At 42.5% G+C, this 25,275-nt stretch overlaps 1 protein-coding gene across 8 annotated transcripts in view; it reads left to right on the top strand.

Annotated features, from left to right (window-relative positions):
• Positions 1 to 25,275, top strand: part of LOC108031378 (sterile alpha motif domain-containing protein 5) — a 158,367-nt gene that overhangs the window by 16,763 nt on the left and 116,329 nt on the right. For all 8 annotated transcript variants that reach the window (XM_044091129.2, XM_044091128.2, XM_044091127.2 and 5 more), the window contains exon 3: positions 155 to 211. The gene's annotated coding sequence lies outside the window, so the exon portion shown is untranslated. The remainder of the gene's footprint in view (positions 1 to 154; positions 212 to 25,275) is intronic.

The following is a 25,275-nucleotide window of genomic DNA, read 5'->3' as shown; positions in this document are numbered from 1 at the left end:
AACTCAAACACGAGAGAAAAAGGTGGTCCAAACGAGGCAGAGTTTGAGATACTCTGGGATATATAAGAAAATTACCAACTACTTGATTAAAAAATAGATAACTATTTCTATTTGATTTACTAATATTTATTATTGTCATCTCTTTTCGCTTCAGCTGTATAAACTAAGGACACTGGCTTTTAAAAATGACATGCTGTTAATATCTATCAAGGTGAGTTAAATAATTCTACAAAATTTAATTAAACTTAAAAGGCTGCTTTTAAAACTCCCTTGATGAAATATCTTTGGTTGTATGTAGGTTGCATTTGCTCGCTCTTTTTCTAATTCAATTCAGCATTTTGTTGGTTCTTTTCTTAAGCGCTTTAATTAATGTCTTGTGGCCTCGACGTCAAGTGTTCACTGTACTGGGTAAAGTACTTCTTTTAGTTGCTTTCGCTGAAGAGCCCACCATGTCTGGCATGGGCCTACAATCGACGACGCCTCCACACACTCCAGTTCCAGAGTCCCCCTGCCCCCTGAGGTGCCCCCTCTCGGTCGCCGCCCCTGTCCCACGCCCTCTGTGTCACCGTCCCTGTCCCCCTGTCTCTGTCTCTGTCTTGTCCTGATTCCCGCGCCCCAGCTACAATTGCAATTTGTGCACTTTACGCTGCCAGTTTGAAAATTGTGCACACATTCGTGGGGCGCAGTGGGAGGGGAAAGTAGTGGGCGGGGTGGGGCAAGGAGTGGGGGGGGGGGGGGGGAGGTCTCGGGCTGAGTGAAATTTTTGTATCTTGGCGAGTTTGCGCGGAAAATGTTCCGAGTTGTCGTTGCACTTGAAAAATAATGTCAACTAAAGGCTAAGTAATCGATGTGGCGTCGAAAAATGTAATTAAAAGTCTTGAAAAAATTCTATCAAGATATAATTTTATTAAAAAAGAATAGGTTTTTTTAATGAATATTTTATTTGCGGCAACTGCAGGCTTGTTCTTAAAAAGTAACCCTGCATATTTAGATCTATTTTTCTTGAAAAGTATTATTTTTGTAGGTATTATAGATAGAAATCCTACGAAGATTTAGAGTTTGATACCCACCTCTAATATAAAATGCATTTGAAAAACTTTCCTAATATTACAAAACGTGGTTAATTAGATATAGAAAATGTGTAGTAGGTATAATAGATATGGTTACTTAATTTTTCTCTCTGTACTCCCGACCGAAATCTGCTAGTCATTGTCGTTTGAGATGCGAGCGTGCAGCTCTAGCTGCATGCCACATAGTTGCTTCTCACTTGAAAAAGTTGCTCATTTTTACACACTTTATTTTTGGTGCACTCCGGGTTTCGGTTCAGCTTGGAGCTTGGAGTTTGGGTGTTTGGCTTCGTTCGCTGCCATGTTGTACTGGGCTCCCTTGTTGCACTTACAACTTGGAACATTGTTTCAGCACTTAGGCGACACACACAAACCAAGGCAAACTAAGCGACCAGGTGAAAGAGGGTCCAGGGGTGGCGGTGCAGCTGATTGAGGGGGATCGGGATTCGGGATCCAAAAAAAAGGGGGCGGGGGTAGATGAGCAGGGCAACGGCATTCACTTTGCCCCCCACAGAGATGTGTGCGCTCAAATGTTTAAACATTGTGGCAGCCGCAGGAAAAAGTGGGAGGGGTTCTCCACAAAAGCAATCCCAAAAACTGAACCCAAACTGAACCAATCCACACACAGGTTCAGGCAAACACACACACAGAGACTGATGCTGCAGCCTTTTGTTTGAAGTTTGTCTTCGAATGGAAAACTTTTGTGAAAATTAATTACGAATTCGTGAGGTCAATCGTTTTTCGGTGATAATCGAGTGGGTGCCAGGCTCGGGAGGGAGTTTTCATGGGCATGGGGGCGGTACAGGTTGTTTAATAGCGCCTTCCAGCAGGGGGCGGCTGTCCCCCGGCACTTTTCCCCCTCTCCTTTTGTGGTGCCATGCTGAGTGTGTGAGAGTCCGAGTGCATTTTTGGTATTCTCACTTCCAACTTTGGATTTTCCGAGCCAGAGTGCCTCATCATCGGCAGCCAAATGGGTTTGGGATCTCTTGGGGGCATGGGTTTCTTTGGATACCCTCTCCCGTAAACGGATAATCCATGGAATCTTTAGAAAAAGTCTTGAACTTATAAAAATCACCTTTTCTTATTTACCTAAACTGGTTTATTCGTTGTTGATTTAATTAAGAAAGTAGTTTTTTATTTTCGATAAAATCATATTTTATAATTTAATCCAATTTACATATTTCATTTGAACTATTTGGTGATCATATCATATTCACATTCTTCTTGCTTTTGCCCACCTTTTGGTATATTATTCATAATTATTTACTGTATTTATCTCACCAGTGTAAGTAGCTATGAACTATGTGAGGACCAAGAGTAGATACTTTAAGGTTTTGCCTCCTTGAAGTTCCTCCCTTCATTGTTCTTTGGCAGTTTGTTTCTTGCTGTTTGCTTATAATTTGGTAATTTGCAGTTTTGTCGACGTCAACATTGTCGTGCCAAAGATTTTATAATTTTGTTCACATTTTCGGAAGTGGCTCCCACTGATGTTGCTGCTGCTGCTGTGCAGCAATTTCAGTTGCTGTTGCTGCTGTTGCTGTTGCATTTTGCATAATTTTCCATTTGGCTGTGGCTGGGGCTTGTTGCGTGTCTGCCCCGGCAAGTCGTGAGGCGTAATTAAAGAGTTTATTTTATGATTTGCGGTTCGTTGATGCTGCTGCTGCTGCTGCTGCTGCCGCTGCTGCTGGTTGCATCTTTTGCTCCTCGGTGGAATGCCTGGGTGGCCCGAAAGTCGAAGTTGATTTTCCAGATGAGCGTCTTTTTTCCCAAAGGTGCCTCGCAGCTAGTCGGGCATGGCATGCAGCCTTCGGTTCGGAGGTTCCGAGGAGAGCTATCCAGCCAGCCAGCCAGCCAGCCAGCTAGCCTGCCTTTGACGTTGTCATCGCACTTGTCAGCGGCACGACATTGTCCCCGCAAATCCCCCGACTCGAAAGCAAAAGCAAAACCAAAACGTTTTCGTGTCCTTTGCCAGGCCCTCGAGCCATTCGATGATTCTGCGTCGTCGTCTTGTTTGCTTTGGCATATTGGGGAGACATCCCCGACAGGCACTAATTTTAACTAAATAACTTTGATGAGTTGGCTTTCGGGCCGCAAGGCTTAAGCCAGCCGGAGAACCTTTGCTCCCCGAGCTTAACCTTTGTTTAACCCATCTTAAGCTTTAGTTTTTTTTTTCATATTTCAGCTACCAACATATTTGTTTAGGTGCTCTCGATGGGATGTCCCTTGGAAAAGGATTGTATTTGTGTATTTAATATATTCAACGCACATATGGCGTCGACTGGAAACCGAAAAACCCCTGCCTAAATGCTTTAATTAAATGAAATCTCATGGTTTTCGGATGGATCAAGGGGATGGCAGTTGGGGCGGGGGTAGAGGAAGGGAAAGGACATTGGCCGGTCCTGTAACACGTTTCACAGTTGCACGCACAACTATGCGAGATGCTGGTCCTGCGGCGGGGGGGATGGCGGCGCTACGGCGGGGCACCCATGGATCCGGGGGTTGTCAGAGGTCCGGCATTCAAAAATTGAAAAACCAAAATTTAAGCTGGGCCAGCTTTTTGAATTTATGACCAAATGTGGCACACACTCACACGAAATACGCATGGGAATGCATGTAAAAACTATAAAGGATCAGCCAATGCTAAGGGGTGCCCGGCTTTGGGTTGGGGTAGTTTTTCCCTGCCCTTTTCGGGGTGGCGATTGCGTAACACGACGTAATGGCATGAGCAACGGACATATATTATATGTGTGTGGCGGGCCAGAAGGGAGCACATCTCCATGTTGGAATGGAAAATACATTTGATTAAAAGTTGATAAATTACCTCCAATGCATTACTGTTGGCACAGGGCTTGTTGGGGAAAACTATACAAAGTAGTAAGGGATTTTAGGTGATACCATTAGATATTACTATAATAATTACTATTTCCTGCTATGCAGTTTCTGAATACCTATTTACGAATGAATAGCAGGATGAAGATACAATCCCTTCGAAAGCGGCCACACAATGCTGTTCATTTCTTAGGGATTCGGAAGGATAATTTTCCTAACCACTTTCAAATTACTTTGTATCCGTTCCCCGCCCACTGCAAATCCTCTTCGATTGCAGCATTTTCGATGCCCAGTTACCTAAGCAGGTATTTCCCATTGGCCCAATGAAGATAGCCACATGCGCTGGCCTTCCGAACGGACATTCTCGCCCTCCTTTAATCCCAAAACCAAAGTCGGTTGCAGGAGGGACAGGACATGTCTCCTATCTCCATCTCCTGGCATAATGTGACACGTTTCGGGGTTGTTTTCTAATCCCAAAACGAAGCAAAGGCCAGAGCGAAGAGGGTTTTCGGTTCGCCTAGAAGAGGGAGTGTGCTGTGCCACAACCTGACACTCTGGTGTCGGAGTTGTGAAATCAGGCAGCAAAAATTGCTCGGCTTACCTGGGCAGCAGCAGCAGCAGCAGCATTTGCTCATCATATCCCAGATATATCCCAGGGATACAGCCCAAGTGGCAGCTGTAAGATGGACACACAAAAAGACAATTATTCATGTATGCATTGGACTATAATGCTCTGCTCGGCTCGAAACTCACCTGAATGGCTTGAATGGCCATGCAGCATTTCACTTTGCATTATGTAAAACATTTTCACAGGCGACAAACATTTGCATGATTAACCATAATTGAAAATCCGAAAGAGGCGGCGGCGGCGGTGTGGCGGTGGCAACTGCCTTCCTGGAGCGTAAGTCCAATCAGTAGCGCTCCATTCAACTCAATTTATCTACGCATGCCAGGCAGCCAACCTTCGGATTTCAGATTTCAGAATTCGGATTTCTCAGCAGCTCCCCTTTCAGTGCGTCATTTCAGCTCGGTTTAGTTCAGCTAACTTGAGTGGAGTGGAGTGGAGTCAGTCGCCTACGTTGGGTGGGGATTTGCTTTTCCGACTTTCGGTGCTCTTTTTCTCTGGCCGCCTTGGAATGCGATGATGTTGTTAGGACTTGTTCTGGGGTCTACCAAGACTGGCTTTCAAAGTTTCATCCAAAATGGGGCTTAAAAATGGTTAGAAAGTGGCAGCCCATCATCATGTAATAATTATGGATGGTCGGGAGAAACTTTCAGTTAATAAAGTAATTTTATAAATATTTTAATCATTTTTGGTTATTATTTAAAGTGGTTAGAGATACCTGAACATTTAATTTTAAATCAACTAGTTCCATTAATTTTATTTAGTAGGTAATTGAATCCCGGGTAACCTCTTAAATTTTCTACCCCAGTATAAAAAGTTGTATTCAATAATAAATCCATTACAAAATCGAGGTTATATAATTAAAATGGTAGAAAATCCATTGTTACAAATTGAAATCCAGGTCACTTGTTAATATTTTACTGCCATTATAAGAGTTCCAATTATATGGAAATATTAACGCGATACTTGGGGAGTGGTAACCCCTTTCGAGTTGGAATTCCCGCTTTTGTTAGACCGACAGCTCTGACCTGTGCCGCCCCGCAACTGTAATTTAAAACTCATTCATAATTGAATCTCGGTATGTTGTGCAGAGTGGAAAATGCTTCCTGCTCATTAATGTTGCAGGGGAACGCAGAAGGAACTCGAACTCCAGCTCGAACCGGTGTAATATTGAGGCGAAAGGTAATCAGTCAAGTGCAACTTTTCCCCAGGTCTTGCCTCATTTTTGCCCCCGAATGCCAGTGGCTTTTGTTCTTTGGGGCTAATGGGAGGCTTCCTGTTTAGATGGGGGTTTTGTTGCTTTAATTAGTTGATCGCACGTGATAGAGGCCCGGGGCCCCGACTGCTGCCACTGCTCGCCGGCCATCGCAGTCGCTTTTGTTGTTATATTAGCACTTGTCCAGCTTTAAATTGCTTGTACAGATTATCTATGGAAAACTCACACTCAATTTGCGCTCCAACTTCGGCGTGCATATATGAGGCATAATCTGTGCAAAATCTTAAGTAGCTTACAATGAGGGGCGTTGGTTTCGGCCTGGCCCGAAGACAATGCAGATGGGATGGCGGAATGCTGGGATGGGGGCTCTGTGCCCCCCCGTATTACCACCATCGTTCGTCCGTAGCTACGTACACTTGACCGTCCAGCAGACATTCTCTATCCTTGTAAGCCAAAGGATACATAAATTGCAGATGTGCGGAGCCCGAGGAGCGGACAGAAATTGCTTGGCAAATGCACAGCTGTTGCCAACAAATCTACAAGCAATTCGAGTTTCCACTGAAATAACAATAATATCCACACACATATATTGAGGCAACAGCAGTTGTTGCTTCCGCTCCATGTCCTTGTCGCTCCTCGTCGCTGTTGTAGTGCTTGTACATATCTGTTGCTGTTCTAGTTATCCTTGTTCTTGTAGTTGTTGCTGCCAGTTGGCCAGTTGTCCTCCCTGCGTTTGTTTGTAATTTGATGCGCGCTTTTAGTTAATTGTGGCATCAGGACATGAACATTTCGGGCTATGCGCAATAACTAAGCCTCTTTCGCCAGCGGCCTATCGCTCGCACTTTGCTGACTCATGCGGTGGTACAGTGCGTACTGAGAGTGTAGGTTGCTTTCAAATACAAATTTGAGCATCAAGAAAAATTTGATAGATTATTGAATAATTCAAAGCATTAAATTAATGTAAAATATTTTCAAAAACCTTATGATATTAAATTATAACTCGAATGAAAATTTTTAAATATTTTGTTATTCAAAAATATTTTTCAATTACCAATTAATTTTTTATAAATAAGTAGAATAAGTAATTATGCGCTTAATGAACATTTTTCAAAGCCCAAAAAGCCTTAGCCAATATATTTTCGCAACGCACTGTACCGGCTTGTGTGTAGCTTCTGGGAATTGCCGGCCAAGTGACATTTTGTCGCAGTTGCTGCTGCCAAAGTGGGCTGGCCACTCGTATTTCTCGGTTTTTGATCGCTTTGTTAGGCCAAGCCGGATCGGGGTTGGAGAACATTGGGTTTTAAATTTGCACTGCACTTGTCACTGCCCCTCCCCGGCTGGGCATATTTTAGTTAATTAATTTTGTGGTCAAGTGCATGCAAATCGTCTGATATAGATATGGATCCCACAAATATACGACTGACTTTGATTGGCAAGTGATTTTGAGCTGTCTGGGCGGTTTTTGCAGTCTCCTCCGTCAGGAATGCAATGGAGTCACCCCCTTGATTTAATTGCATTTGCCCAGTGCTGAAAAGGTGAAATGAAGCCTATTAGGCTCTCCGATGCTGGAATGTTTTTGTGTGAATTTATGTGAATTTAAAACCGAAGCATTCTGCATTATTGCTCACAAATTCACACACAACCAATCGAATATAATTGGAAATTGCGGTTGGCCTTTCATGTTGAGCTGGAAAACTATGCTGCTGCCTTCTCAATGACAGAAAATAACTCATCTTTTGGTTATTATCAATTATCAAACAGATGGCCACTTTTGAGTCGATGAGGTAAAAGTAATTGATGCAATGCTGCATCTTGCCATGAAATGAAATTGGGAATATTTAAAAATTTAATTATAGAAGGAAAATTTATGATTGCTTTTTTGTGTGCCTTGTATAAAATAACACGATTATTTTATTAATAAATAACGACTTGTTTATCAAATAATTTATGGATATTTTAATGGATAACATATTTGGATTTTTATAATTGCATTATATGTCTTGCTAAATTACCATAAATTCTGGATTATTCACTGAACAATTTTCCTACCGTTATTCGCGCTGTAGAACAGAAACTCCGAATGTTACCTGATTAATTAATGAATATGGCCTCACTTCCGCCAAAAACTCAAGGGCCCAAATGGCCTTGCCCGAACCAGGCCAAAATGCTGAAACCACTTCAATTTACCCCGATTTTCTCATACTCTCACCGCCGCGCTCTTAACCCGTGCTCTCATTACTTATTGAAGCACTTTACAAAAGTTACAAATTTACAATATTTTTCGTCGTAATTATGCTTGGCATATGCGCGCATATTTCAACAAGTTTGGCCATTCAACAACCCCTGATATCGGGGTTAAAAAATGTATCGAAGTACGAATTTCCATCACTCTCAACAGTTTTCCCTCCGCATGCAAAGCGAAATGGAGTGGAGTTTTAAGAGCTGAGACCCAAACCCACTTGACCAGTTGGACATCGTCCGGGAGGCACATTAGTCATCTTCGGCTAAACGCTATTTGAGTTTCGCATTTCAGACTTTTTGTGCCGGCTGACGATGCTGCTGGGGCCTTTCTTTTATTGGGTTTCTCGAGTAGGACGTTGGGCTTCTCGGGTCCACTGATTAGCGTTTTGCATGCGAAATGCATAAATCACTTTGGGGGCGCGGAGAAAACGAGTGGAAAAAGAGGGATATTCCATTCCGACGGGGCTGCAATTGCCATTTGGTCTGCGGCGACGTCGTTGACATTTTTATTGCCTGAGAAAATAGAATTTTTTTCTTTATTTACTCCTCCTCGCCGGGGTTGCATTTTTCTGCACGCTAAAAACAAGATTTAGCTGCATAAATTTGGTTTTTATCGCAGCTAAATGGCCGCAAATGCTCAGCGGTTGATATGCTGGGCTAAATAAAATATATTGTCAATAAATAATACAACAAAATAAATGGGTGGGTTGGATGAGGCAGTGACACGAGGTCCTTGGCAGTGGGCGTTGATCTCGATGGCCAAGTCATAAAAGCTGAATATGCAGGGCATGAATCATGGTCTGTAATAAAATTAACTGATTGTTAAGAGCAAATAAAATGGCCCAGAGGACCAAGTTTAAAATGGTAAGGGGTTGATTGGAATATATAGTTTTAAGGACTTTAAGGCAGAGATTTCACATGTTCTATGGTAAAGATAGATAAAGCTAGCTGCCAATTAAAAAAATAATCAAGATAGTTATTTTCTAATTACTCGTTATTCCCTCAATTACGTAGGCAATAATATAAATATTTAATGGCGGTCCGCCCTCAAGAGCATCCCCTTCTTTTCTTTCCCATATCTCCTGGCTCCACTTTGACCCTCCTCGCTGCGACTAATATGCAGCATAAAGTCGTAACTTAATTTACTGCTGGGCGAGAGGAAACTACTGTGAACGGGAAAAGCTAGAGCCAAGGCTAAAAGTGTAATAAGGAAAAGTCTTTTACTAATTGAGGCCAAAGAAGCAGCGGCAGCAGCAGCACAAATTATGAGCACGAAAAGAAAATAATAATTTTATTTTACAGCTTCTTTTTTTTGGGGTTTTTTCTTTTCTCTACCGCCAGCCAGCCGGGTGTGCTTTGTTTTTGCTGTTGCTATTTGCTCCTTAATAGCCGTCAAGATTCTCGGAAAGAAATAAAGCAAACGGCGCAAGGCACACAGAAGAAGCGGCGAAGACGAACCCTTTTCTCAGGCTCCCCAAATGTGCGCAAGCGTTGAGCTGTGAAAAGGCACAAAAGCAACACCACAGCAGCGGCAACGGCAGCACAGCAGCAACATCAGCCCAGCACAGCAGCAACACTGCAACAGCAAAAGCAACGGCAACGGCAACAAGAAGTGGCTGCAACAGCGACGCGAGGCAGCCAAGTGAAGTGGCGTGTGGCGTCATCAGGTTGCAGATGCTGCGCCGCTGCTGCTCCCTGGCTGCCTGAAAAAAATGCGTTCTACTTAATGTTGCATGCATTTATAGCAAATATTTCCCATGCCCCACGCCTTGGCCTGCCCACAATTGCTAATGATGCAGGAGCAGTGCGGCACTGCAAGGAGCAACATAAGGAGTTACACCGAAAAAAATGGTATAAAAAGAAAAGGATTTATGAAATATTTTATTAATAATAAATGTGGCCCTTTGACACTGGCCTAGCTTTTGACAAACTTAATGGATTTTAGTCAAGGCAACCTAGACAATAAATGACCACAGATCAACTACTTATAAAATTATAATATAAAAAAGATAATATTTTATAGATTAAATCCAATACAAATATTCGAACTTATTAAAATCAAGTCGATCAGTAAGATATGTATATAATAGTAACCATAATCCAGAAATAGTTTCCTGAGGTGTAACATTTCGGGATATATTTCGGTGCAATATTTGCGGTGCATAAAGCTACCCCGTTTCTCCGGGTGTAACTTTCACAGGGAGCTACAGCTCATAGAACCCATTCCCAGCTGCTGTTGCCGCTGCCAGTGCAACTTAGTTGGCGCTCTTGTCATTAAGCTGCGCAGCATTTACAGTTCTTGCCCGCTGGCCCCGCTGAGCTTGGCTTACTGCTTTTCGATTTAACTGCTGATAGCTTTTGAAGTTCGAGTAAGTTACGTAGTGCACTTGGCGCACACTTATCTATCATTATCATCAGTAACACACACACACAGCCACAGCCGCAGCCACAAAGGCACACATCGTGGCAACTTTTCTATTACGCTGCAAACTGCACTTATCGTCATCATCAGCGGCAGCAGGCGCAGCGGCAGCCGCAGCCGCAGCAGCAACATCTCCTGCACAGCGGCAACATCTCGCCAGCACAGCAGCAACATCCCTACCCTCGGCAGCTTCAAGTGCAGCAAGACGATGATGACGATGCATCCGAGGAAGGAAGCGAGGAAGCACTGGGCCGGGTAACGTCCACTCTAATCACTATATGCATCAGCCTTGATGGCATTAGTTGGACTGCTGGGAGCCGGAGCTGCCACTGGGTGGATGCCACTTGAGTTGTTGCCATCTCAGCTCTCAGCTGACGAGGATGACGACGAGTGCGGACTGTTTGGCAGCTGTTGAGTCTCGCTCCCGCCGAGCGGTGCAGTGCGTTTCGGCGATGTAGGGTCAGATTCATGGGTTTTCAGATGGCAGATCGAATTCAGCTGACAACATTGGTTGATATTGGGTGTCATGAATTATTTCCGTAAACCGTATTCCCTAAAAGTTATAAACTTTATATCAAAACCCACACACTTCTCTGCCCAACGGAACTCAGGGTAAATTACTAAACTAACTTGGCTGCAGCTAAACTAAAACTGTTAATAAAGAAAGTTGCTTTCGATAGCCTTGTTTACTTATAATTAGAGTGAGATATTTCTCCATCAAGCAACTTGGCTGCCGCAGTCTTCTTTGGCGTTCGCAGAAAACTGTATCTATCCATCTCGCTGGCCCTAGCTTTTTCTCGCTCCCCGGCCTGCGGCCTAATTTTGTATAATTTTTTTGTATTATGAATTTGCTGGAAAATTGCAATTTTATGTGCAATTTCTCGTGGCCCTCCTACTGCAACGCCCTGCTCCTTTGCTCAGCCCCGCTGGCTTACATTTATTAGAATAATTTAATTGCTTATTAAATCATCTTTGCCTTCATGACTCTTTTTCTCTTCTGTTTTTTTTAGGTGAGTTTGTTGATCTACTGCGGGGCCTTTGGACTAATTAGTTTTGCTGTTGTTGCGGCTGCTGTTGCTGCTGCTGCTGCTGTTGCTGTTGCTGCAACTGCAACTGATATTGCTGCCGATGCTGATGGTGATGCAGCAGTGGCCGGTGCAACTTTATTAACCGCTCGGGGTTTCAATCTGCGGCTGTCAAATTAAATGAAATTTACACTATACCGTTAAATTGCCAGGTACGTTAGAAAATTGCCCGGCCAGGTCCATAAATTTTTACACAGACCCCTTTGTGTGCATTTTAAAGTTGATGCGGGCCAACGAAAAATATTTAGAAGCGACTGGGAGCGCCCGCCTCCCCAGCATTTCTTTCTGCCCCACGGTGGCAGCATCCGATTTTGACACAATTTTGCAGTTGAGCGGCATAAAAAATAAATATAGTTATAGTGCGGAGTGTAGAGGGTTGTGGAATTGACGGATTCCCCCGGCTCCATGCTCTACGCTGTATGTATTATGCATTTCGCATTTCGTCATCCATCCCTTCTGCCACTGAAATTCCAGCTGCATGCCTCAATGCACTTTGCACTGGAATAGAGAAATTCCACTATTTGGTTTCTATTGCTCTGGTTGTTTGTTACCCCTTTCATGCAACTGGTTTTTTGTGTGCATCGAAAAGGAGAGGCACAAAAAAATAATGCTTACAGCAAATATAAACATGGAAAAAAGTTGAACAAACTTTGCTGGGTTTTCGTTTCTTTTTTTTCGCTTCAGCCTTCGGGGCGGAGGTTTGAGTCCGTTCAGAAAACAGAAATGAAGGAGTACAACAAATAATGCCTATAGAAGGCATAATATACCGATGGCACTCGCGTGGGATTGGTCGTTTTAGGGGATACACTTTCACTTCCAGGAACTCCCCACGTGCAGGAAGTTGAACTGAAAGTTTAATTTAGATTTTAGTGTTTGTCTTCGGGGGGATAGTAAAATTTATGGCACAGTTTTTAGAGGGCTTGGGCATTAAGCATTGACTTCGGATAGCTATGGAAGAGAACAACTTTTGGATTATAGGATAATCATTATGTAGATTAGATGTTTGAATACAGATTGCCTTTGAATAATGATTTCTATATTAATTAATTTTGTAATACCTTTAGGTCTAATACCAATTCTATATGCCCTGGCCTTTAACAGCTCTGTGCTACAAATGCTGGAAAAAAGAGAAAAAAAGAAAAGTAGAAAAATAGAAAAATAGAAAAATAGAGAGCCATGAAATGGAAACTGCAGTCCAAATATGAATCAAGCCGTGGCCCAGGCACGACCCAAAACCAAATGGGCCAGAAGACCAGAAACAGACCAAGAACAGAGGAGGCTTTATGGCCAGCAGTCTCCCTCCGCCCTCCCCCTCCCTTACCAGCACTCCCTGGGCTTTTGGCCAACTGGTCCAGAGATGTCTGTTCTGCTCCGTTCTGTCGACTGCGGCTGTTGCATTGTCTTGTGGCTTTGGCTGCAGTTGCACTTGGCGCTGCTGTTTGGATTTATATTTTTTTTGTTTGTGTTTCGGTTATTCCTTTTTACATTTGCCGGCTTTTGCCTTTGACCAATGGCCAGGGCGTGTTGCCTGTGTGTTCCCCGTGTTCTGGCCATGTTTTGGTTTTGTTTAAAAACATTTCTACATACTGTCCGACTCGCTGTGTGTGTGTAATGCATTGTTGTTGCACCGTAGTTGCAACATGCTCTTACACATGTCCAGCTGACCTAATTTCCCGAATATTTAAATTTTCATAAAGCCCGAACGAGGTTTATTACATTTTTTGTTATGCTAAATTCATATTTGAATTTCGTTTGTGCTGGGAAATGTTATTCCCGAAATGCCATGCGAGTATGAACCAATTAGGAACGCAGAGCAGCGTGCCTCAATCAAAAATGTTATTTGGCCGCAAAAGTCCTAAATCAACAAGGACATAATCCAAATGCCCCTAAAAGGTCGCAGAGTGTTGACAACATCGAACCATGCTGTTGGTTCAAACTAAAGTATTTGTGTAAATATTGTTTGGCTGAAATTTGATTTCTCGGGCTAATGCTAATTTTCATTCTGGCAAAATCTGTAAATAAACAAAACTTAACAATGGCAATTGTTGTTTTCCCCGCTTTTCACGTTTTCCGGGAAAAATGTAGTGCCACGAAAAACCAACCACCGAAATGAACGATGGAAACATGTTTTCATTAGTCGAAATTATTACCCCCGAATGCGATTTGATTTTCCATATTGTCCAGGACACGCTTGCCTTCCATCCCGACTATATCCATCCATCTGTCCAGTCATCAATACTTGTCGCACAAATCCTTTACACCATCGGCAGCACCCCAAAGTAAGGCCGGGAAGTTCATTTATTTTGTGTTTAACAGCATTTAGGGATTCGAATTTTCCACGCATTGTCTTATTTGCGCACCCCGAAATCCGGGGGTTGCTAAATAATTTATTTCTTTCTTTTCTGCCCGTTAATGCCCTTCAAGTGTTCGCTGGAAAGCGCAAAGTCCTTTTTAGGCCTCCTGATTTGTCCGTGGATTAATTTGACCCTGAACCGGAGTTTTCATTCGGCCTCTCTCTCGCTGTCTCTTGTTGGGATATTTAATTTATTTGGGTCTTTTTGTCCAGAAACTGACCACGCAAAACTTTGGCCTTCAAAAAAATGTTTTCAAAAATAATACGCTACCCTTGACCAAAAAAAAGGGGAAAGGAATAAAGAAAGAAATCAGCGCGCAAAACCCCAAAAAGCAATTTCTATGCACAGGCAACAACATAAAGTCAATTTTTCAGCACGAGCCCTAAAAGAAAACACACAGGGAAAAAAATGTGTAAAAAAAAGAATACGAAATCCGGGGCCAAAGTCAGGCTGCCAATAAATCCGTAACGAATCCTTTTGCCAACAGCAGGGAAGGATCTACGCTTCAGTGCATTTTTGATGGACGTATCCGAGCGTAGCATATTGATGGCAAGTTTTGCGCATTTTACGGATATTGCACAATTCCTTTTTTACTCTTTATTTGGCTCTGCACTCTCACTTGGCGGGCGAAAAAAATGATTAATTATACAGGCGAAATGGGCGTGATTGAGGCAAACGCTGTGCGAGGACTTTTAATTGGCTTTTGAGTCATCGACTAATAAAGATTAATTGTTTTTTAAAAGCAAAAATGTTGACAATGCGGCCAGTCGGGGTGGAAGGAAGGTGAAGGAGAAAGGCCCATGCGAGGGAAGGGGAAAGATGAGTGTGGAAGTGGCAGAGTTTCGGGGCCAGAGGACACTCGGATGCGTCTGGATGTCCAGGACATGCCAGTTTATCTATGTCAGCACAGTGGTACGCACTCAATTGGAAGATTAAATGCAAGCCAAACAGTCTGCTCGCGGTCTGGTTCGGGTGTGATCGCTTGGCTACAGTGCGTTGTGTGGCTATAAGGCGGAAGTTTACAGGTTTTATAGATGATCTGTTTCATTGCATGGTAACATACCGATATTTTCTCATTACATTAAACAAAAATAAAAGACAAACCATTTTTAAAGGTGTCTGTAAGCATGCAACACTTTTTTATAAACAAAGTTTGATAGATTCATATAGGTCTTTATTTTTTATTGCATACTCTTAGGAACCTTTGAAGGTGATTTCAAATTATTGGATATTTCTGCAACATTCTCCAAATAAGTGTCTAACTATAACAATATTAGCCACAGTACATTTTATTAATATACGTATTTACAAATGCATTACAATGTATTACAGCTTATACTATTGTTAGGCACTGTAGCCTTTTGGTCTCCGTTTGTGGCACTTGCCAATGCCGCACTTTTTTCTCGTTTTCCTCCAGACAATGTGTTATTGTGTTCCCCCGCTTCTCGTTGTCGGTTGCACATGCGGTGGTGGCTACTGTGGAGCGTCGTCCATTGGCAGGTCGAACGGTTCAAATGGGCCGCTCGATGTGGCTGATGGTGCTGCTGTTGCTGCTGTTGCTTTTGCTGCTGCTGCCTCATCCATTTTTGCGTATGAATTGCAAAACGCCGCACATATTTCACGTTATTGTTTGGTGGGGCTCGGTCCTCCGACCATCCGTCCGTCTGTCTGTCTGCGGCTGCGAGTGCTGGGCAAAGCAGGTAACCCTCCTCCGATCCGATTCGATGCTATCCAATGGCATTCCAAGTCGTGCCACACATTTGATATATGTTTTGGTGTCGAGCATGAGTTAACTGTGTCACAGGCATCGTAAATTTTCGCCACATTTTCCAAGGGTTCGATGAGTGGAGGGTGTGGAGTGCAGTGCATTGAAATTGCTAGAAATAATCGCAAAACGATGAAGTCGTCTTCTGCAATATGAACTTCAACTTGGGCACCGAAACAAATGATTTATGTGTGTTTGCATTTTTGCGGGGTGGTCGCACTTAATTATCATATTTCTTTCTGCGCTCCCTGAGATGGGAAAATACACGTAGATGTATGGACAGCTAAATTAGTTGAGTAGTTGTTTGGGGACTAATTAGGCGGCTGCAATTGCACTTTCAAGTGGCTGACAACAATGACAGGATATGTATGCCCACCGTAAATATACCTGCATGTGTGTCGGGGATACGTCATGAAAAATGATACACAAAACCCGCTTTGGCCAAGGGGCAGCTGCCCCTCGGTTGGATGCCTTCTGTCTTTTATTTTCTGCCTCCGAGCCCTTTTGTTTTTTGCCGCCAATGGGCCTTTTGTTGTTGTCGTCGTCGTCGTCCCTCTCTGTCGCTCCTTTTCGAGTGTAATTTCGTTAAATATTGTTCATTTTAGTTGTGTAATTGTGCGACGTTGTCAAATGACAACTCCACCTCCGTCGCTTCCTTCACTTTCGTTTTTCAATTTTTCATTTCAGCCGAATTGTTGGTTGTCCTCTTCGGTTTTTTCCCTTTGCGCCGTATTGTTCTTGCCAGAGATCAGTTTACAGGCTACAAGGAACCCAACCTGACCGAGGGTCGCGTGGGTATCGGATGCAAACAGATATATGTACATCTGTAGGTATAGTCCTTCATCGTACCTGCCTGGGTCTTTAGATCGGCAGCCCTGTCATATGAGGTTTGAGGTATAAAAGTGGCTTAAAGGGCAGCGCCACATTTTGACATGACATTCTCGGGTTTTTATCTGATCCAAAGCAGCAGTCAGTCGGTTGGAAAATTCCCTGCTCTTCCCTGAAGCAATTCCAATATATCGCATCGTAATTTTCATTAATGGTCTGTGGCGACTCAGTTTTATGGGGCATCTGTCTGGGCTGCGACGAGATTCTGCTAGGCTAATCAAAATGATGAAATTTCAATTCTTCGCCGTGGGTTCTTCAGTGTGAAATTTGAGCTATCCGATGGGTTCTTAGGGTAATGCGGCTTGACACTGATTTGGATATGTTTTGAGTGCATAGATTTGACATGATTGAGATGGGGATAAACTGTTAGAAGGTTAGGATCTGATGGAGAATGGTATAGGGGTGTTTTGGTGAGGATCTCGGCGAGATCTTGATATGCTTTTTGAAAAGGTCCAAACGGAAATGAATTTAAGCGGAGATTTTAAGGCTTGATAGTGGCATAATATAGATATTTTTGAATATGATGATTAGTTTTAAATGAAGCATAAATATCCTGATAGATTCATATTAATCATTGAGAAAAGCAGAGGCCTAATACTTGCTATGATTAATTAGTAACAAAAAGGTACCCGCATGAAGTTTTAAATAAAAGTTTCAACAGTAAACATCTCAAGGGCTTTTCGGTCTTAATTTATAGAGGCCACCTTATGATGAAAGTTGGTTAGAGATAACAAATTGGCTCGATCATGAGGCGGATACAGTTTTTAAAAGTTTCCTAAACATAACAAATTGCTGCGATCATGATGATGGCCAATGATCGATATACCTTTAGCCAAGGTCTTTGTTATCGCAGTCACGCCTATCGTTCGCTTGTAGTTTCAATTGTATCTGCCGGATCGGAGCTGGGAGGCCCCCGTTTAACCCCCTGCAGCCCCTGGGAGCTTTGCCAATATCCCGTGGCGAGTGCGTGAGTCGATCGAAAGAAACGCACTTGGAAGTCATTAATCAAGGCCCACTTAAACAGATTTAAACGCTTACGAATTGTAACGAGCCCGACCACGATTTATTTTTTGTGGGTTTTCTTTCTTATTTCTCGCTTTATTATTATTATTATTGATACAATGTCGTTTGTGTTAACCGTTGCCATAAATTCACTTTATTCGAGCATCGGAAACGATGACGACGACGCATGCGCCGCTGCCACAAAGACGGCGATGAAATCTCAATAAGAGGAGAAGCTGGGGACATCAGAAAAAAAGAGATCGCTGGCAAATCGGAATGTAAATTTTGTCGCTTCTCGGGAATTGATTTATATCTGCAGCAAGTCTGTTGGCGGCGGCCCCTCATTTGGTTCGGCTTGGATTGGATTGGCTCGGCTTGGATTGGCTTGGCGTACTTCACTCCACTTTATTATTCAATGGAAACACAAGTCGGCCTGGGATGCTGATGAACCGAATGAAGTAAAATTAAGCAGAAACTCAGCCCCGACAATACCCATAAAACCGATGGCAAAATCAAAGCCATAGCCACCGTAGTAAAGTCCCAGGCCGGAGCTTTGAATTTCAATTAATTTGACTGACTGTATGACTGATGGTCGATGGACTTGCCTGCCCGAGGGAGGAGAGGCTCGTAAATGTGGGCATTTTCATTTTTATGGGTTAATTGCCATTGTACGTTTGGTTCGCTTCGGTTCAATCAAAGGCAAATGGCAAAAAATAAAGGAGGACAGGAGTGGGAAAAGAGCCCAAGTTTATTTATCTTCCGACCGGCGAGAATTTGTTGTGATTTATGTGACTCCTTGGGGTTACAAAAATTGATAAAAGATGTGACAGCCAAGGGAAGACAATCTGGCACACTGACAAAATGCTAAATTGGAAATTAATCAATGAAAATTGAATGCCAAATTAATATTTATGGGAAAGCTTTTTCCCAAAAGCCGAAGACCAATTAATGCCATCAGATTTAAATATGAAATATTATTCCGATTTGCTCGTATCGCATAAAACGGGGCAAAGGAATATTAAAAAAGGCATTTATGCATTGGTTAACAATGGGAAAAATCAATTATTTTAATAAATGGCCAAAGAATAATAACAATTAGGCCTGAGTGCTCAACTTTTTATTAAAAAGTTGTATATCAACGCAAAATAAATGTTGCTCTGCAACTTAAAATGCATTCCGCACAACAATTGCCCGTTCATACGAAAAAATTGACTTAAATCGATGTTTACAAAAACTTAAAGTTTCCCCATTCGGCCACCGCACACACATCAAAATAATAATCATTGTAATTGTAGTCGGAGCCATAGTAATAATCATAAAATTGTGAAAAATATTCAGACCAGTGGACGAGTAAATTGCCTTGCCAACTTTTGACCGTTTTCCCCCGATTCCCCTACCAAACCTTAACCCTTGTCGCCGCCCGTCTGCTGTGCACAAATTATGCCTGCATTTAAGTAATTGTCGCAACCGATGACAACGCTGCTGTTGCATGTCCTCCACTGACTATCTCTGTCACTTGCATTGACAACAAAAAATACGCAAAATGTGTGCATATATATTTATGTATAGTGTGGAAAGCAGGACCAAGCGAAATTCATAAACTGCAGCGACGACAAATTGATAGAGGGCGGGGGGCAGAGAATGCACCTCGTATAAAATTTTATGAAACGCCATAAAAATATTTATAAAATTGTCACCAAGCTCCATGTTTACGAGCATTTAAAAATAATATTTCCAATAATGCGAAAATTATACTGATAAAAAGGGAATACTTAAACCGATTGCACGAAACGGAAATTACAGAGATCGCTGAGATAGAAGCGTATGGTGTTAAAGATATTTAATGTTCAGTGGTGTTTACTTTTTTCTTAGTAATGAAATTGTAAGGAATTAAGTTTTTTATACCAATATTTTGAAATCATTAATCATTCCTTTTTTTTTAGGAAATCTCAATATGATTGCATTTTCTAAAAGAAAATGCCAAAGAATTTCATTTTTCTGATGTGACACTATTATTTTCCATGTACAACATACCCAATATTATACCATTTCCATCTGCAATTTAGCTCGATTCCTAACCATTTCCTTTATGAGTTTTAGAGGAGTACGCTTCATTGATTTCGCTTAGCTTTTGACAGTTGAATGCATTTTTGATGCTCACTTTCTGAGTGGGGTTGGTGCAGATACATAATGTGCACATGTATCTGGCGGTCCGGGCTCCGGGTGAATAGCGTGAGTGTGTTGCACGTGTCACTAACCCAGCAGGCGGTGCATGGGTGTGCAAAATCAGGAGAATACTTCACACTTGCTCGACTCCTGGCCCTGGCTGACCCAAGGCGATGCCATGCTGCACAGCCCAAACGAATACACGCAACTCCGAATTGACTAATCCAAAAAGCATTCCTGACACTTGCCCGGGTTGCCTTCGTTACTAATGACTTGGCACTTTTCGCAGAGGCAGGACAGCAGCAGCAGCAGCGGCAGCAGCAGCGGCAGCAGCAGCAGCAAAATCAGTAACAGCAGGCAACCTGTGTGCCACGCCCTTGGCTGTCAGGCATTTGTCATATTTCTGTCAAATAAGCGCTTTTAATATTGATAGCTGCCGCCTGCCACTGTCAACAGGATGTTGGCTTCAGCGCGTTTTCAGCTGAGGAAGTGGAGGACTCGAGCTGAAGCTCCAGATACTCCCCGACCCGAGCCCAGGAATCAGCTCAGTGCAGCTCGGAACGCAATCAGGCGTTTTATGTGAGCAGCTTAATGTGAATTTATTGCATTTCAGCCAGTTGCCACCCGCTTCCTGCTCTTCGCCCTTACATAATGAGTCTCCATTTATTTCCTTTTCATCTTTTATTTTTTTCTGCCTTTTCGTCCGCTTGAAAAGAAATCAATAAGTATGCAAACGTCCCTCGCTGAGCTGCCAAATTTTGATTATGAGGGTTAACGATTTAACATTTCAAGGGGTCAGCGTAATGACGAGGATTTATAGATGCCTCTTTGACTTAACTGTAGCGCCATTTGTTTCCTGGGACGAGCCAACAAATAAAGACAAACAAAAATGCTAAATTATGGAGCATTAAAAACATTAACTTGACTCGAAAAGTTGAGGTTTTATTTTAAGGCAACGTTTGTTGAAGCCACCTGCGCGTTTTTTCTTGCCAGTATCTTTTTGTTTTTGACCACCCGCTGCGGCGGAATACCAAAAAAATGATATAAATTTATTTATACTGCGCCCCAGCTTTTGGCTCTGGGGCATTTGACTTTCGCGAGTGTGTGTTTCTTAGGGGGTTTTGCAAAAAATGCAAAATGCCAAAAGGTCATCAGCTTTTGGGCCCAGCGTGAAGCATTTTCGCTGGGAGAGCACAAAAATTATGATTGCAACATTTCAGGCTGCGCAGGGCAATGGGCTTGGGAGATCATTATTAGGAGGCCGCAGAGAGGGGCTTTTTTTTTATTATATTCAGTTATAGCCCTTGGTTATGGGCTATAAAACTAGAGTAACAACATCAATCGGTGGCCGTGATACCACTTCAATTGGCGGCAATTAAGGGGTGAGCCTGGGGCCATAAAACAGCGAGATAGTGCAGTTCTACATGGGAAGTCAAAGTCGTTAGGGGCTTTTGATTGGGCAATATAAGAATAATTGTCTAAGGAGATTTCATTGAACCAAGCAACTAAATAAAGTTTTTTAGCATTTTGCCTCAATTGGCTTAATCAAAAAACTGGATCACAAAAATAAAACCAAATGAATGGCTACAATTAATAACACTCAAACATGGGCTGGTATTATTAATGACAAACTCTAATTTAGATAGAAAGGGCAGTAAATAAATGAGACTTTAATTGAAATGCTAAATTTGTTTTTATTAATTAATAAAAAAAAACACATATATCTGCCAGTAGTCTTTATAAGTTGACATAGCTTCCATTGCAGTTGTCCTGATTTATATTTTAATTAAAATACACATTTAAACGGAAAATTAATTAAATGAACATGTTCTACCTCTATTAAAAATAAATAATTTTGTTTGCTATTAAGCCTCAATCAATAGGTTTTTGGGCCCATCTCCTTGGGGACTTCGGCTCAAGATACATTTATTGCAGTCGGGCCCACCTCACACGAGTCAATTGCTGCTTAATTGCCAGCCAAGACTTCTTGCATTGCGACCTGTCCCCTTGGATCGTGTCCGAGCAATCAATTCCTTAAAGTTTACACAACAATTGCGGTTTAATTAGAGTCATGCATACTACATTATAAATGCCAAAGCCAGACATGTGTGTGAATCTGAATCTGAGTCTGGTTTGCCTTTGGTTTTCGCCCGGAGACAGGGACAGTTTTCAATATTTATTGCTGGGTGTGGCCAACAGCCCCTCTCGGCCCACCTGGCATTAAAAAGGGGCTAGTCTGAGTTCGAAATTCGTAATTAATTTATTGAATGCGTTCGCCTGCTTTCGGTTTCATGTGGATGTGTGTTTTAGCCCGGAGGTTGTAAAATTTTAATGTCCACTTCATTATCTCGACTTGAAAATCTAATTACCAAAAGTGACTGCAGTCAGGTCGTTCGGCCCAGTTCCGTTCCCTTTTCGGGACATTCTTGAAGTGCCCATTGCCCAATGTATATATAGGTATATTATACACATGTGTGACAGGGAATCGTTTTGGCTTCTTTTTTCCCTGCAGCTGACGCCACACAAAAGTCAAGAATTTTCTGGGCTCAATTAAAGAGTCGAACTGAAACCGAAACTTGGCTGGCTGCCGACTTGGCCGGGCCTTTATTATCTTGATGAGCGGCCAAACTATTTTACGAGCTCAACAACAAGTTAATTAGCCGTTGGTATTAATGCCCCCAGTGGCGGCAGTTGCTTGAAACAAAAATTTTATGTTGTCAAATGGATTTTGGCCCCTTCGCCGTTCCACTTCCTATCATTAATGAAGACGCCCTGGCCTGCTGGCAATTTATTTGCTTTTCCCCTCCCTCTCGTCGGTATATTTCCGTATAATTTTGATTGCCCACTGACTGCGGGGACTATGCAAAAATTGTATAAATACATAAGTATATACAGATGTGAATTCCAGTGTTTGCTCAGCTAATGATTATAATTAGACTGCCCCGAGAAGTGCGTGGTCTTGGCCATCCCGTCTTACTTGCCATTAAGTCAAAGTCGTGGACCGGCGAGCGTGTGAACATTTTGTTTAGGCCGTTTCCGTTGCGCACCTGCAGAAAAATCAAAAGAAAAATAAGAAAATAAAAAAGCAAGAAAAATAATGATAAATGAAATCAACAAAAAATTGTTTCGCCTGGCTGTGCAAATAATTTTTAATTAAATGGCAATTGCGCATACGCCGCGTGTCCCCGCGAGATGTTGGATAGATAAATCGCCAGACAGCCAAGTGCCAGCTGACACAGCTGTTGGCGACGTGTTGCAACTGCTGTCGCTCTTGCCGCGCTGCAACTGCAACACCGACCGAACAATCCCAATTGTAATTTGCTTGGCCGTTTATTGAGCCGCAATTTGATTTGCCCGGCAACACCTCTCACAATTGTCTTAGGCTAAGGCCAAGAGTCAAACACGATCCCAGTGACAGCGTTTAAATGTGGAAAAAACAAAAACAAGAAGACCGCCAGACAGACAGACAAATTGAACTGGCCGAGGAGACCCTAAAAAAGCGAGAAAATCTGAGAAAAATCGTTTTGGTATAAAATGCGTTACGACAACACGCCCACACGATATCAATTTGTTGTTGACTGAAGACAACAACTGCAACAAGTCCGGCCGCAATTTATTCGATGATGTTGCATTAAATTGTTGTTCAGTTCGGCTTAGTTTTCTTTTACTTTTTGTTTTTCATCTCCACCCGCTGTGAACTGCGTGGGCGGAAGATACGAAATTAAACAGAAACAAAAAGGAAAAACCAAAACAAAAGCAAAACAAATCGAGCCCCCGACAAACTTTGACCCCAAAAACAAAAATATGCAAAGCCAATAGGTCGGAAGTGAAAGGGTTTGCTTGGGCTCGGGTCTCATGGGGACCAGAAGCGTTGGCATTTAAGTTGATGTCGGCTTTATAATAAAATTTAATATATTATGATTGATTTATTGAAAAAGTTTGAGACGGAGTTACTTAACAAAGAGCCGTTGAAAATAGGCTTAATTGTAAGCTTCAAACGAAAGAAAATTAATAAAACAACGCAAAGGAATAATTAACAATCAATTAAAGCCATAAAAACCCTTTACATGTCGTTGCCAATAATTCTAAATGAATTTCCCAATCAATCTGCCATCGAACGTGCGCACACTTTAGCCACACATTTTCCATTAAATCATTGAAATAAAAAATACCCCAGCTCGTAATTGATTCCATAGACTCTTCAAAATCACTTTCCCAGCAATTTGCGATTGATTTCCGCTTAGCGCAGCAAGTAAAAGTTCAATTCATGACATTTGGTCGACAGTTTTATTGGTGAATAATTGGTCATCATTGAAGTATTTGTACGGCGAACCGAATACCATCGAACCCGTCCATGATTGATCTATTCAATGCCAATGAAAATGAAAATGGAAACAAAGCAGCTGCCACACCAGGCAACAAAAACGAAAACAGCCAAAACGACAACAACGCAGCCACAAAAGCAAGGGAAAAACTAGGGAAGAGCGACTGAAAAAACAAGAAATCAGCTTAGTCACGGGGAAAAGAGGTGGGTGGGTGGCTCTGATTCTGATTCTGATTCTGGGGAGTGGAACATAAATTATATGATATGTTTGTCCCTTGCGCGAAAGGTGTGGGGGTGGTGAGATTGGGCGAGGCCTTCTGGATTATGGGAACGATTATACCTGGTAGCTAGAAGCGGGAAAGGGTATATTGGGCTAACGAAGGGTTATATGTTGGGGATACATTTTATAGAGGAACTTTTTTTTAATGTTTTTATTATGATACTATTTTTTCTTATTTTTATAAATTTTTTTATTTTGTTAGACTTTGGTTGATGGGAGTCCCAAGTTCCATAGCTGGACATCTTACCATGCGTTCCTTTTTTACTGGCGGCTGCTCGCTGTCGAGCCAAGCAACCACTAAAATAATCCATTAAAGATAAACTAAAAGCAAACACTAAACTTTGGTGCTAAGCCCGGGGAAACCGCAGGGCGCCCACAACACACCCACTCGCACAGCCCATGAATGGATTGATAATCAATCATTTATCAATGAGCGAGGGAGCCGAAAGCGCGGCACACGCCTTCCCAGAAAAGTATCGCCTGTGTGTGTATAAGCTTTTAGTTTGCGTTTAACGCCTCATGGATTCTCCAAAGCGGAAGCCACTCTTGGGTGGGGGTTGCCATTCGAATACATATATGGTATGATGGAGTGGTGGAGTGATATGTGAGCATGGGCAGGAATGCACGCATTATAAGCCCTTTACCTAGATAAGAAGTTCCCGGCCAAGAGAGTGTGGGAATTTCCGAGGGGGTGGAACGAAGTGAGGGCGTGCAGTTGAACAAACCGCAGCTGCTGCTGCTACTGCTGGATACTGGATTTAATTAATTCTCTAGCATTCTCCTCCGAGTCTGATTTGAATCTCGGCTGTGCAACGTCATCAACATCAATTGTGGCAATAGCCGCGGGCTCTATTGATTTGTGCGAGATATATTATGGTGGGAAAACCAGATTTTCCCGGGCGCAGGGTAGGCTTCGGTTAGGTTATATCATCTATTTTGCATAGGCATATGCGGGCACACCATATGCGGCCAGCCATTTCAAATTTATGCAATTTTCCGGCCGCTCTCTCT

The sequence above is a fragment of the Drosophila biarmipes genome, chromosome 3R (genome assembly GCF_025231255.1).
Source record: "Drosophila biarmipes strain raj3 chromosome 3R, RU_DBia_V1.1, whole genome shotgun sequence".
In the NCBI taxonomy this organism is placed as follows: Eukaryota; Metazoa; Arthropoda; class Insecta; order Diptera; family Drosophilidae; genus Drosophila; species Drosophila biarmipes.
Note: the sequence above shows the minus strand (reverse complement) of the source record. Positions and strands in the feature narration are given on the sequence as shown.